Source organism: Coenobita brevimanus, chromosome 8 (genome assembly GCF_032717465.1).
Source record: "Coenobita brevimanus isolate Jiangsu-jjx chromosome 8, ASM3271746v2, whole genome shotgun sequence".
Taxonomy (NCBI): domain Eukaryota; kingdom Metazoa; phylum Arthropoda; class Malacostraca; order Decapoda; family Coenobitidae; genus Coenobita; species Coenobita brevimanus.
Genome location: NC_136961.1, coordinates 22853316 through 22865499, shown reverse-complemented (window position 1 = coordinate 22865499; position 12184 = coordinate 22853316).

The window sequence follows — 12184 nt, the reverse complement described above, 5'->3', positions numbered from 1 at the left end:
TAGGCAGGAATTTGATTTTTCTTCACTACACCCATCAAGATTACCAGGGCCAAAAATAGGAACATCTCTGATTTAGTCACGGGAAAGTCATACTGTTCTGCATGCTTGCTTGTGGTTCCTAGGCGTTCACTTTCAAGGCGCTGGGATTGTGAAAATATATTCGTCTGTTCTACTATGCGCCCAACAAACGCCTCATCAAAAAACAAATTGAAAAAATCTAAACGTGACGACCCAGCATTTACACCTGGAGCCGTGCAACCTGACCGCCACTCCTCAGTGAACTGGTGAATGATGGGAGTAAAATTACTCCCATCCTCCCAGTTCCACGTGACACCACCGTCTCTAGCCACGTCACCATCGTCCCCTTCGTCAGGGTAGGGAGGTGAGGGTGGTGGGGGAGGTTGGGGGAGGTGGAGGACGGCGCCTCTCATCACTCCTCGCACTTCTCTTCCCTCTCCCTTTTCCTTTGCCCTTTCCCTTCCCTTTCTTTCCTTTCCCCACATCCTGGGGCTGTGGGGAGGAAGTTTGGGCATATTCAGGGGCGAAAGAAGTGCTGGGGAGTGACTCAACCTCCTCTCCCCTAGGCCTACGAGCACCACGTGCTCGTGCTGCCTCCACTCCCACCAATGGCCCCTTCACCCCGCACTAACCCCACACCACTCTCACTTTCACCCGCGCTGCCGCCTACAACACTTTCCCTTTCTCCCAGCAATCCCACCACACCACTTGCTACTTCCCCAGACAAAGTACTTGAACCATACCTTAGGTGTCGTCTCGCCCCACCTTCTGATCCACGTGGTGATATTTTCCTTTCCCAACCACTCGGCGATATCACGTCCTAGCCCTCCGTCATCCTCATCGTCCTCATCCTCGTCCTGATCAGAATCGTGATGGAGAGATAGCTGTGCACGTGGTTGGGGAGCAGCCTGGCCTTCCCTTGCCTTACGGTATGTCACATACCGCGTTTTTCGAGCGAAGGGACCTCCTCATCACTGCTACTTATTTCTTCCTCTGGCTGGACGTAATCGCGATCCACCACATCATCATCGAGTGGAGAATCACTGTCTCCAGTGAAGGCTTCCAGGACGGATGCAATTTGCTCATCTGAGAGACCTTTCCACGCCATGTCTGACCTGGGTCACTGCTGGCAGGTGAGTGACCGAGACAAGGGCGAGCGCGGGTCACGCGGGGTCTAGGACGCTGCCCGCCTGGCGGCAGGTAGGGGAGGCTTGAGTACCCGGGCGAAACGAAAATCTCCCGCGAATTTTGAAATTTGTGGAAATTATGAACCTTGCAATTGCAGGACGTTGAAGTACGTCCTCGGGACTGGCTGTGACAAAACGTGAGGACGTGGAAGTACGTCCTCGGGACGGCGCGGGTTAAGCTCATTTCATTAATTCCCTAGGGATTTCCCTAAATTACTGGTTATACAAATTTCCAGTAACAGGTATATACGTGTGGCAATAGCTGCCACTAAATACAAACATTTTCGTAACCATAAGAGCATTCAAGTACTACAGAAAATTTTAATTATTACACTAACGAACATAGACTGAAGCATAGAAATATACTTCATATTCCCAATTACAGAATCAAAAAATTTTTATAACACTTGAAAATTACCATAGTAATTTCACGTGTTATAACAATTATTAGATTCTGTCGGTTGTCTATAAAATATATTATTTAAATAAGCCTTTACGAATAAAATTTAGTTTTAGAACTGATTACAAATGTAATCACTGTTTAGGTGTAAGTCAGTGGGTGGTATTGGTACAACAGTGGCCACCATGTTGACCACCGAGTGGTGCTCCCGCTCGTTTGTTCTTATCACAGACGGGTGGCACTGTCCGGCTGCGGTGTTGAAGGTGAGTCGCAATCTAATGCCGATCCCTGGTTAGACTTGGCCACTTAAACTGTGAATAACCGCAAATTTATGTAGTTAATGTGTACTGGTTAGTGTCACTATACTTCAGTGTTCATTGTGCACACTTTTTGAAAATACTGTACACTTATATCATGTCAGTTATGACAGTAGGAAATATCGGATAATAATATGTATCGAAATTAATTTATTATTTGCCGCGATTAATTATGACTACTGTGCCCAGCACTGCTCATTAAAATTACTATGAAAAATCATTGCATTATAATTTTTGCCTGAAGGGCAAAGCGAGGTGAGCATCTCGAACATAAATTTATTTCCTAAATGACTTATGGCTTCCAAAGCAGTAGGCCATATTTAGTAAAACTATCACGTACTGTGATAAAACAGAAACAGTTTGATGATTATTATTTTGCTTTTGGGACAAGAGAGTAGTACCAGTCGAACAGGGTGATATTCCTGTGTAATTTTAAGCTGATCATTGTGGTATCTCTCTATAGCAGTTGCCATTTTTTTTTTTTTTTGTCAGTCTTGCCTTCGGAATCTCTTTTAAACTCAGATACCAACTGTATAATTTTCTTTCCGACACTGCGACCGATTTTATTCAGTTATCAGTCATGAATAACTGATATCACATCAAACTGCCCAACATTATGCATCCTTTAAATTTATTAACGATACTAACAATGTTCGATATGCCTCAAACTGTGGATATGGCTTATCAATATGCTGTACTTCTGTTACACTGATATCAAAGTAAAAGCTGGGTTTCTAGACAGTCGTGTCGAGATTTTGGACTTTATATATTTCAGTAAGGCAGGTCGGTTGCATTTTAATGCACCAAGCATATATTTTATATGGTTAGAAAAACTGTGATGCATGACGGAAACTGGAGACTGATTGACGTGTTGCTCCTTTTCTAAGGATCTCACTTCTAGAATCAGGAAGATGGATAAGGTGCTTTGCAGTACGTTACCTGATATGAAGAGTTTATATGTTTTAGAGGTGTAGCACACAGGTATATGCGTGTGTCACTGTGCCTCACAGCTTCATCGTTTCAATTCAGAGATACGAAATTTTGTTTGCGTTGATTTTTTTTTTTTTTTTTTTTTAGAACATTTTACTTTAATATCTGAAATGTTGTCAAATACCTGGTCGATAAACTTTGTTCTTCAGGACTAGGCTGAACTATTAGTACCATGGGTCTGACCATGACAGAGACATATACTCACTCATGGCGTCAACATTACACAGATTACCAAAACAGTATTACAAGCACGACGGGTAAGTTCAAGGGAGGTACTCAAGTCTGTATGCTGGACGTGATGTATGGTAGTGTGGACTGTGGTGGCGTGACTCGTGTATAACGAGTTTATTTCTGGCATAAGATAAAAATGAGAATGATTCTGTAATGCTGGCGGCATACTAATATGTAGAGTTTGGTAAGGATTAAACAGTTTATTTCTGTTGTACAGAATTAATAATAATTACCAAAGAAATGCATTTTCAATAAAAACTTATAATCAAGGTAAAGAAGACATTTAGTCAGGAGGCTGTGTGCTGTCTACCTGTTACAGTGAATTAGCTGAACATCTCTTTTCAACAGAATAAATTAACCTCGTTACAAGCTCATCAGATCAGTTCTTCCAGTAGCAATAGTGACTGTACAAGACCCCCATTGGCAAAGGTGTAAATTAAATGGTGTTTCTGAACTGAAGACTGTGATTATGTCGTGTCAATGAACTCACGATTATACCAGTGTTTGGCAGACACTCAACACAACGCTAGGTCGATGCATCAGTACGACTTGACAAAGTAAATCTTCAACACTCCCAAACACTGAGATTTTAAATTTTGTACAAATTCAGCCTCAGCCTTGAACCCTGAGATATTTTGTACGCCAGCCTACCGACAAATTAACAAAAGCAAAACGCAAGAATGCTATATTAGACTTTGCTTAAACCCCGATTTTTATATTGTGCTCTTCTCCTTTTTTTCTTCTTTTCTCCACGTTCTACTTTCTTTCGTTTTTCTTTTCTTTCACCTTTATTTTAACTTCTCCTCCTCCTCCTTTCCTCCTACTCCTCCTCCTCCTCCTTTTTTCCTACTCGTCGTCCTCCCCCCCTCCTCCTCCTCCTCCTCCCCTTCTTCTTCTTCTTCTTCTTCTCCCTCTTCTTCTTCTTCTTTCTTTTTCTTTCTTTCTTTGTTGTTTCTTCTTTTATTGTTACTTCTTTGTTTCTCTTGTTCTTGTTCTTCTTCTTCTTTTTCTTCTTCTTTTTCTTCTCCTTCTTCTCCTTTTCCTTCTTTTTCATTTTCATCATTTTCTTCTTCTTCTTCATCATCATCTTCTTCTTCTTCTTCTTCTTCTTCTTCTTCATCATCTTCTTCTTCCTTCTTCTTCTTCTTCTTCTTCTTTTCCTTCTTCTTCTTCTTCTTCTTTTGTCTTTCTTTCCTTCTTTTATTTTTTCATTCTGCCACACACACACACACACACACACACACACACACACACACACACACACACACACACACACACATACACCAGACCTTTCAAATTGGACACTACTCACACACTGGCTCACACAGAAACGAGGGCCACGGAGGAAGCCCCATTGTATGTATTTACACATTAATCCTCAACAATGACACAAACAACATAATCACTTTTCCAGAAAGACACAGGATTAGAAATACAAACAAGCAGTGTCATATGTGGTATCAAAGAAGAAATGCCAACTCATAACGTACACATGCTGCTTGACACGTCCCACGCTGTCCCAGTCCACTACAACCCTCAGCTCCTTGACCTTACACAGACACCATAACTCTATGACTGCTGGGGAATTAACACTAAAAACACTGCCTGGTAGGAACATAATCAATACAACCACCGATTCCTCAACTTTGCTTGACAGTTCAACACCATGTAGATTCTCAGTAACACATCACAATATACCCGTCTCCCAAACCAGGCAAACCGTACCCTCTCCTCCCCAGACAACACATTCTCCATGCCAATAGTCATTCAACAACACCTGGCAAACGGATCACCTTATCATCGTCACTATACAACTACAGCGATCATACCTCACATACAAGAACTACAAGAAAGTATACTGGGTAAAAAAAAAAAAAAAAACACTTCGCCTCACTAAACAACGCAGCCATCACATGATTAGGCACAATACAAAGGTTAACATTATATTCAACGCAGACAAACACTACATTCCACAACACAAAAGAAGACATTACAAATCATACTTTAAGCCACAGACTGCCCTTTTCATGACACAAGACAACAAACAAAAAACACAACTAGCCTCTTCTCTCCACACAAGACACTTTCACAAGTCTCCCTGAAATAAATAGTAAGATGAAAAAGAAAGAATGAACAATAAGGAAAACTTGAGAGGCCTTGAAACAACACTTTAATACACTACACAGGCCCCGTTCGGCTCTACAAAATAGTTAAGAGCATCCTTAAATAACAAACATGCAATTCCAAGACCCATGCCGTCATCATTTCCAACCCAACAAATCCCTTCCTACAAATTTTAAGCAAATATAATCATAAACAACTAGGAAAATATAAGTCACTTAACACTAACACGTGCTGACTCCAAAAAACAACCCTCTTAGCATAGGCAGTCCTTTCTATTTGATCACAATGCAACCCCCTCCGCACTACAACAGTCACTTATCAGCATCAAAAGTACTAGACTAAAAAAAAAAAAAACTCTAGGAGCCCCCTCCATTCCTGACATCTATCCAACGAAGATGTTCTTAAGCAAAGATGATCGAGTTCACCTTGCTAGGCTTAAATTAATGTATCACCAGTCCATCCTTGGCAACCAGCTTAGATTTGAGTTGGATGGAATCACAGATGACACGTGTCCAGCGTCTTAAATATGCCCAAACAACACGATACCCATAATGGATTAATACACATGGCACACAAAGCTCCAAAGACAATACCAATGATGTGGGGAAGCTTTGGGACAACCCCATAAGGATGGTTGCTTACTTGCCCTTGACGGTTCTGCGCGATTAGACGAATCAGGATTGCCCAACAAAAACTCAGTGAAAATTATGAAATGTTGCTGTCCTTGTTTTTTTTTTATATTTAAAAATTTTCCAGAACACTTAATTTTCTCGATTAGTTAAAAAACTCATCGACCGAAAATGATGTACAATTTAGACATTAATGTCGTAGGAACACAGTCTCTCAGGGTTCTTTATTTTGTGTGTACTGAAATTACCATACAGAACTAACTAAAGCATCTTTAACATCCACCTCTCTCTCTCTCTCTCTCTCTCTCTCTCTCTCTCTCTCTCTCTAACACAACAAACACTGTTAGCGCCCCGAGGAGAAAAATATCTTTTACTTTCTTCATTCTCATGACGTATTATATTATTGTTTGGTAACTTCAAAAGACTGAATTTAATTTAGAAGAGACTTTTGGCACTGTGTGAGTTAAATGTAATCATAAAAAACCTCTCCCCTGCTAGCACCCTCTTCCCTGCAAAATATATTTGTGTACTTTTAACACACAAAAAGTGTAACTTGGTTGGAGGAATCAAGAAATCCTAACCTCTGATATAATAAGTGGCTGTTGGAGAGGTGGTGATGGTGGCTGATGCTGGAAGATTATGGTTTGGCCTGGGTATGCCCTTCCTCCTGGTCCACGCTCGCCTGCCTCGTTGCTGTGGTCGGTACACAGTTCAATGTTTAACACACTGATGCTCTTATGACCCATTAAGCTGAACGAAATTAACGGCACCAGGTAAAATAAAATGCTAGAGATTTTCCGAACATGCCATTGTTAATGGTACCAACAGTAATACTTCCTTGTCCTTATGGTTCAACCTTACCTTTTTATTCGTCTTACCTTAGTTGGAATAGAATGCAATAATTTCCCCAGCCCGTGAAAGGGTTTACTGTGCAAACACGAATATTGCAGCTGTAAGGATTCTATACTGTCTCTGTTATAATCATCTGGTACTAACTGAATCAGGAAACCAGAGTAGCTCCCACAAAGAGAAAGTCATTAGTGCCAGTATTAATCTTTCATGATTCTGTGCTCACTGTGGGCATAGACGTGTAGCATTAGTTGGAACTGAATACAAGAATTTTGCTAACTACAACAGGTTTGAAAGATCCTAAACTGTGAATACGGATGTTCACAAGCCGACATTCACCATACAAGAACTAAAGAAAATTTTATTGGCTGTTACACCTGCAGAACAGACTAAGACACAGAAAAAATACTTCATATTGCATATACTAATTTTTAGGTGTTATAAACCTTCTCTGATTGTGTAGTCTGTCTATAAAATATTTTCTTACATAAATATTTAACAAAATTTCATCTCACAGAAGAACTGACTACAGATTATATGTTCTGATGTGAGAAAGTCAGAGGGTGGCATTGGTGTAGCAGTGCCCGTCCTGCTGGCCACAGAGTGGTGTTCCCGCTCGTCTGTCCTTGTCACAAATGAGTTACACTGACTGGCTGGCGTGTGAAGGTGAGATGCAACACAACCCAACCCATCCCTGGGTAGGCCGCACCACCAAGAACTGTGAATAACCGCAAAATTCATTAGTTAGTGTGTGTTGGACACTGTCGCTACACTGCAGTCATCACTGCAAATACTTTTTGTATACAAATTTATATCAGGGCAGTTATTCCAGAAACAAATAAGGGATATTAACATTTATTTATTTAACGTTAAATTATGTCTTTTCCACAAATAATTATGATCTGTGCGAAACACACACTGTTAAAATTGCTGTGAAAAATCACTTAACTTTATTATTTGCGTAAAAACCAAAGGAAATTGAGTATCCTGTCCATAAATTTATTTGATATAGGACTTGTGGTTTGCAGACCAGTAGGAAATATTTAGTAAAACAATCTCAGGCAGTGAGAAAATACAAACTAATGATTACTCTTTGGCGTTTAGGACAAGACAGTAGTACCAGTCGAACAGGGTGATACTCCTATGTAATTTTAAGTTTTTCGTTGCATTACGTCTCTCTACTAGATTTTTTTTTTTTTTTAACATTAATTTTGAGTTTTGTCTTCGGAATCTCTTTTAAACTCCGATGCCATCTGTTTATTTTTTCCTTTCGACTCTACAGTCGATTTTGTTCAGCATTATCAGTAATGAATAACTGGTGTCACTTCAGATGGTCCAACATTATGCATTGTTTGAATTTATCAAACATACTGATAATGCCACATACGCCTGAAACTGTGGATATGCCTTATCCTTAACCTGTAGTACTGTTCCTGTGATAATATAGTAAAAGCTGGGTTTCTAAACAGTTATGTCAAGATTTCGGAGCTTTATATGTCTTGGCAAGAAAACTTTGTTGGATTATAGTGCAGTACTTGCCATGCAAAATAATATTTCATATTGTAAGAAAAACTGTGATACGTGAGAGAAACTGGAGACTATTTGGCATGTTGCTCCTTTTCTATGGACCTCATATCTAGAATCAGGAAGATCCATAAAGTATTTTGCAGTAAGTTACCGGATAAATTGTTTACACGTCTAAGAGGTGTAATACACATGTGTAAGTGTTTGTCTCAGTGTACCTCACATACAGCCCCGGGTGGCACATAGTGGAAGGCCTTGCAGATACACGGTGTACCGTCTTACACGATGCAAACCATGGGACCTCCTATATTGTCGACGTATAGTATAGGACTCCACCGAATATATTGAATGAGGTGGCACAAAAATTACATCTCACCAGAAACTTTGTGGCAGGGAGTTGAGATTATTTGCCACAATCCTCCCAACCAAACATGAACCATCTTGCAAATGATATAATGGGCATATCCGTTGGATCACCGTCTACTAAAGGTCCAAACGCACTGCCTCCTGTGCTTACAGACAGTTTGCCACCAAAAGTGAGCAGGCACTGTCCCGGCAAATTAGAGATCAGGATATTAAACAAACTGAAATCCATGAAGATCTGTACATACAATGTAAGAAGCCTAACGAAAGATTACAAACTTGATAACTTAACCCGTGGATTACAAGACAGAGCTCAGGCTGGGTAGCGTCGCGTTGTGAGCCACACCTCAGTCTGTGCTGGCAGTTCATCACTGTTAACTACTGCACCCCAATGCAAACATACGCAGGGAGCTATGCAGATGGAAAGAGTTTTTTTTTTTTTTTTTTTCACCAGATGATGCCCTGGATGTTTATCTTGAAGTTCATAATAAGCAAAAACTAAAAAGTTTTTTATTTTTCATTTTTTCATTACTCCCACATAAACTTACGCAAGGCCCTATGCAAAACGGAGAGGGAGAGATTCTTTTTTTTTTCTGCACCAGATAATGCTCTGGATGTTTATCTTCAAGTTTATAATAAAAAAAATAAAAATAAAACCTTTTTTTCTTCATTTTTTCGCGCACCACGGGGTAGGATAAAAAAAGGTCATTGCACAAACCACGGGTTAGTGACTGAATTAGAAAACATTTGTTGGGATATTGTAGCTTTGAGTGAGATCCACAGAAAAGAAGAAAACGAAGTTAGGCTTCATTACAGCAACCACCTAATCTACTACAGAGGAAAGTAAAATGAAAGAGTTAGTGGTGTAGGATTGCTAATTAACAGAAATCATGCAGACAATATTGATAAATTCAGCAGTGTGTCTGACAGAAGAGCATGAATTGTAATTAAACTATGCAAAAAATACACCCTGAAAGTAATTCAAGTATATGCATCGACTACTCAAATCTCATATGAAGAAATAGAAATTTTCCATGATGACATCTACACAGATTGTGGAGGAAGAAAATACCGCACATAATATACTCATGGGAGACTTCAATGTAAGAGCTGAGAAATCTAAAAATGAAGAAGCATATATGGGAAAAATTGGAGTGGGCAAAAGTAATGAAAGAGGAGAAATGGTGGTAAATTTTGCTGAAATGTATGACATGAGAATAATGAACACATTTTTTCACAAAAGAGCAGGGAGTTATGGACTCGGAGAACTCCAATGGGAGAAACAAAGAACGAAAATTGACTACACTTTAGCCGAGAAGAATAACATGATCATAGATGTCACCGTTATCAACAAAGAATATATAGGAAGTGACCATCGAATGGTGGGTTGCACAGCCAGAAATGAATTTCAGAAGTGAAAGAAAGATGATGATTAACCTTCTCGCACTCTTTCGAAGCCACCTGAGTCCAACCACTTCCAAGTACTGAGTGAAAGTCTCTCGCCAGTCCAGACCTCACGCTCTTCACACTCCTCACTCAGTGATTCGTGCGGTATCAGAAACTTATTTCAATAATTTCATTCCCCTGCCCTTATTTATAATTGTATTGTTTTTAAACTGTTTTATGTTATAAACTAATGAATGATCTTCCTAATGAATGAAAACAAATATAAAAAAAAGGGAATTACCATACTGTATCATTCACTTATTTATTCAATGCTCATTTACTCACAGACATGTAAACATTTCGACAATGATTACAGAATATTGTTGAGCATTTATCTGCGATCCATCTCGTAAAAAAATGACACTTCTACTATACTAGAAAATGTTTTATGGCATACGGAATAACAGTAGTCGTTCATCACGCCTGGCCACTCTGAGTGAACTGCTTCCTATCATTTCCTTCTAGCCTGCCCAGACCTCACGCTCTTCGCATTCCTCACTCAGTGATTTGTGTGGCATCGAAAAATGATTACAGTTATTTCATTCCCCTGCCCTAATTTCTAATTGCATTGTTATGAAACTGAAACATGTTAGAAATGAATAAATGATCTTGCTAGTGAATGAAAAAAAAAAATGAAAAGGATATGTATCTCCATACTTTATTGTTCAGTTATGTAATCATTTACTCACTGACATATATCCAGTACTCACACACTTTGGAGGAGTGGGATACTGAGTGGCTAATCCTCCCAGTACCGACGTTGATTTCACTTGGACGAATCCTGAGTCAAAGGAGTGCAAGCAATTGGATTTCACTTGGATGAATCCTGCGTCGAAAGAGTGTGAGCGGTTGGATTCTTCACCGGGACCCTGTGTATGACAAGATTAAAAATAAAAAGATTTGCCTAATAAAAGTAAGTGAAATCAAAGCAGTGTTTCAGTTAGAAATAACAGATTTGTTATAAATGGAAGATGGAGCAAGAATGGAACAGTGCAAGGAAACCCACGATTGCAAAAAACATGTATTGAACATGTGATGAGGTACGAAACTTCAGCTGTGAGTGTCCAAATGAGAAGGATGCGGGTAAATTAGTGAAGGCTAGTGACGAGAGGCAACAACCAGCCAGTTTTCCCAAGAATCTTCACCACTGAAGAAATGCAGGAGCACCTTGATGAGTAGTGTGCAAGAAGATGGAAGAACTGACAGCAAGCAGTGTAGTAGGAATGGGAAGTTTGGCAAGAGATGCCACCATACTGTTGTGATAGGGCCAGTGTCAGATGAAGACCTGAAGAGGATGTAGATGGAGGATGCAGATTTACAACCAGTGCTAGAGTAGCTACAGTGGAGTACAGTCCAACCATCTTGGGAACAGGTTTCTAGATTTAACTCTGTGACCAGGAGCTCCTGGAGTCAGTAGGACCTTCTTCGTTTGAACAACGGACTACTGGTGCGTCAGTGCGAGACACCCGATGGCCTCAGCACGCATTGGCAACTGGTGGTTCCGAAGACAATGAGGTCTGGGATCTTGGATGAGTCTCATAACCAGATCATTAGTGGGCACCTGGGAATGGAGAAAACTCTAAGCTGGCTGTGACTGAGGTTCTACTGGATTGGCACATGCCAGGATGTTGAAGACTAGTGTTGGGCTTGTGATGTATGCTATGCCATGGAGCAACCCAAGAAACGTGGTTGCACCCCTCCTCAGCTGTACCAAGAGGGTGCATCGAGGGAAAGAGTCACGGTAGACATTGCTAGACCTCTGCCACTCACTGGAAGAGGAAACCGGTATATATGTGTTGCCATGGACTACTTTACAAAGTGGCCAGAAGCCTATGCTATCCCCAATCAAGAGGCTGGAACTGTTGCTCAGATTTTGGTTGATCAGTTTTTCTGTACTTTGGGGATGCCACAGGAGCTTCATTCAGACCAGGGTAGAAACTTCGAGTCCCCTGTGGTCCATGAGTGCTGTAAGTTACTGGGGATCAAGAAGACCAGGACGACCCCACTAAGGCCACAGTCAGATAGGATGGTAAAGAAATTCAACTGGACCCTAGGACAAGAACTGGCCAAGTACTGCGTAGAGGGACAAATAGAATGGGACCGAAA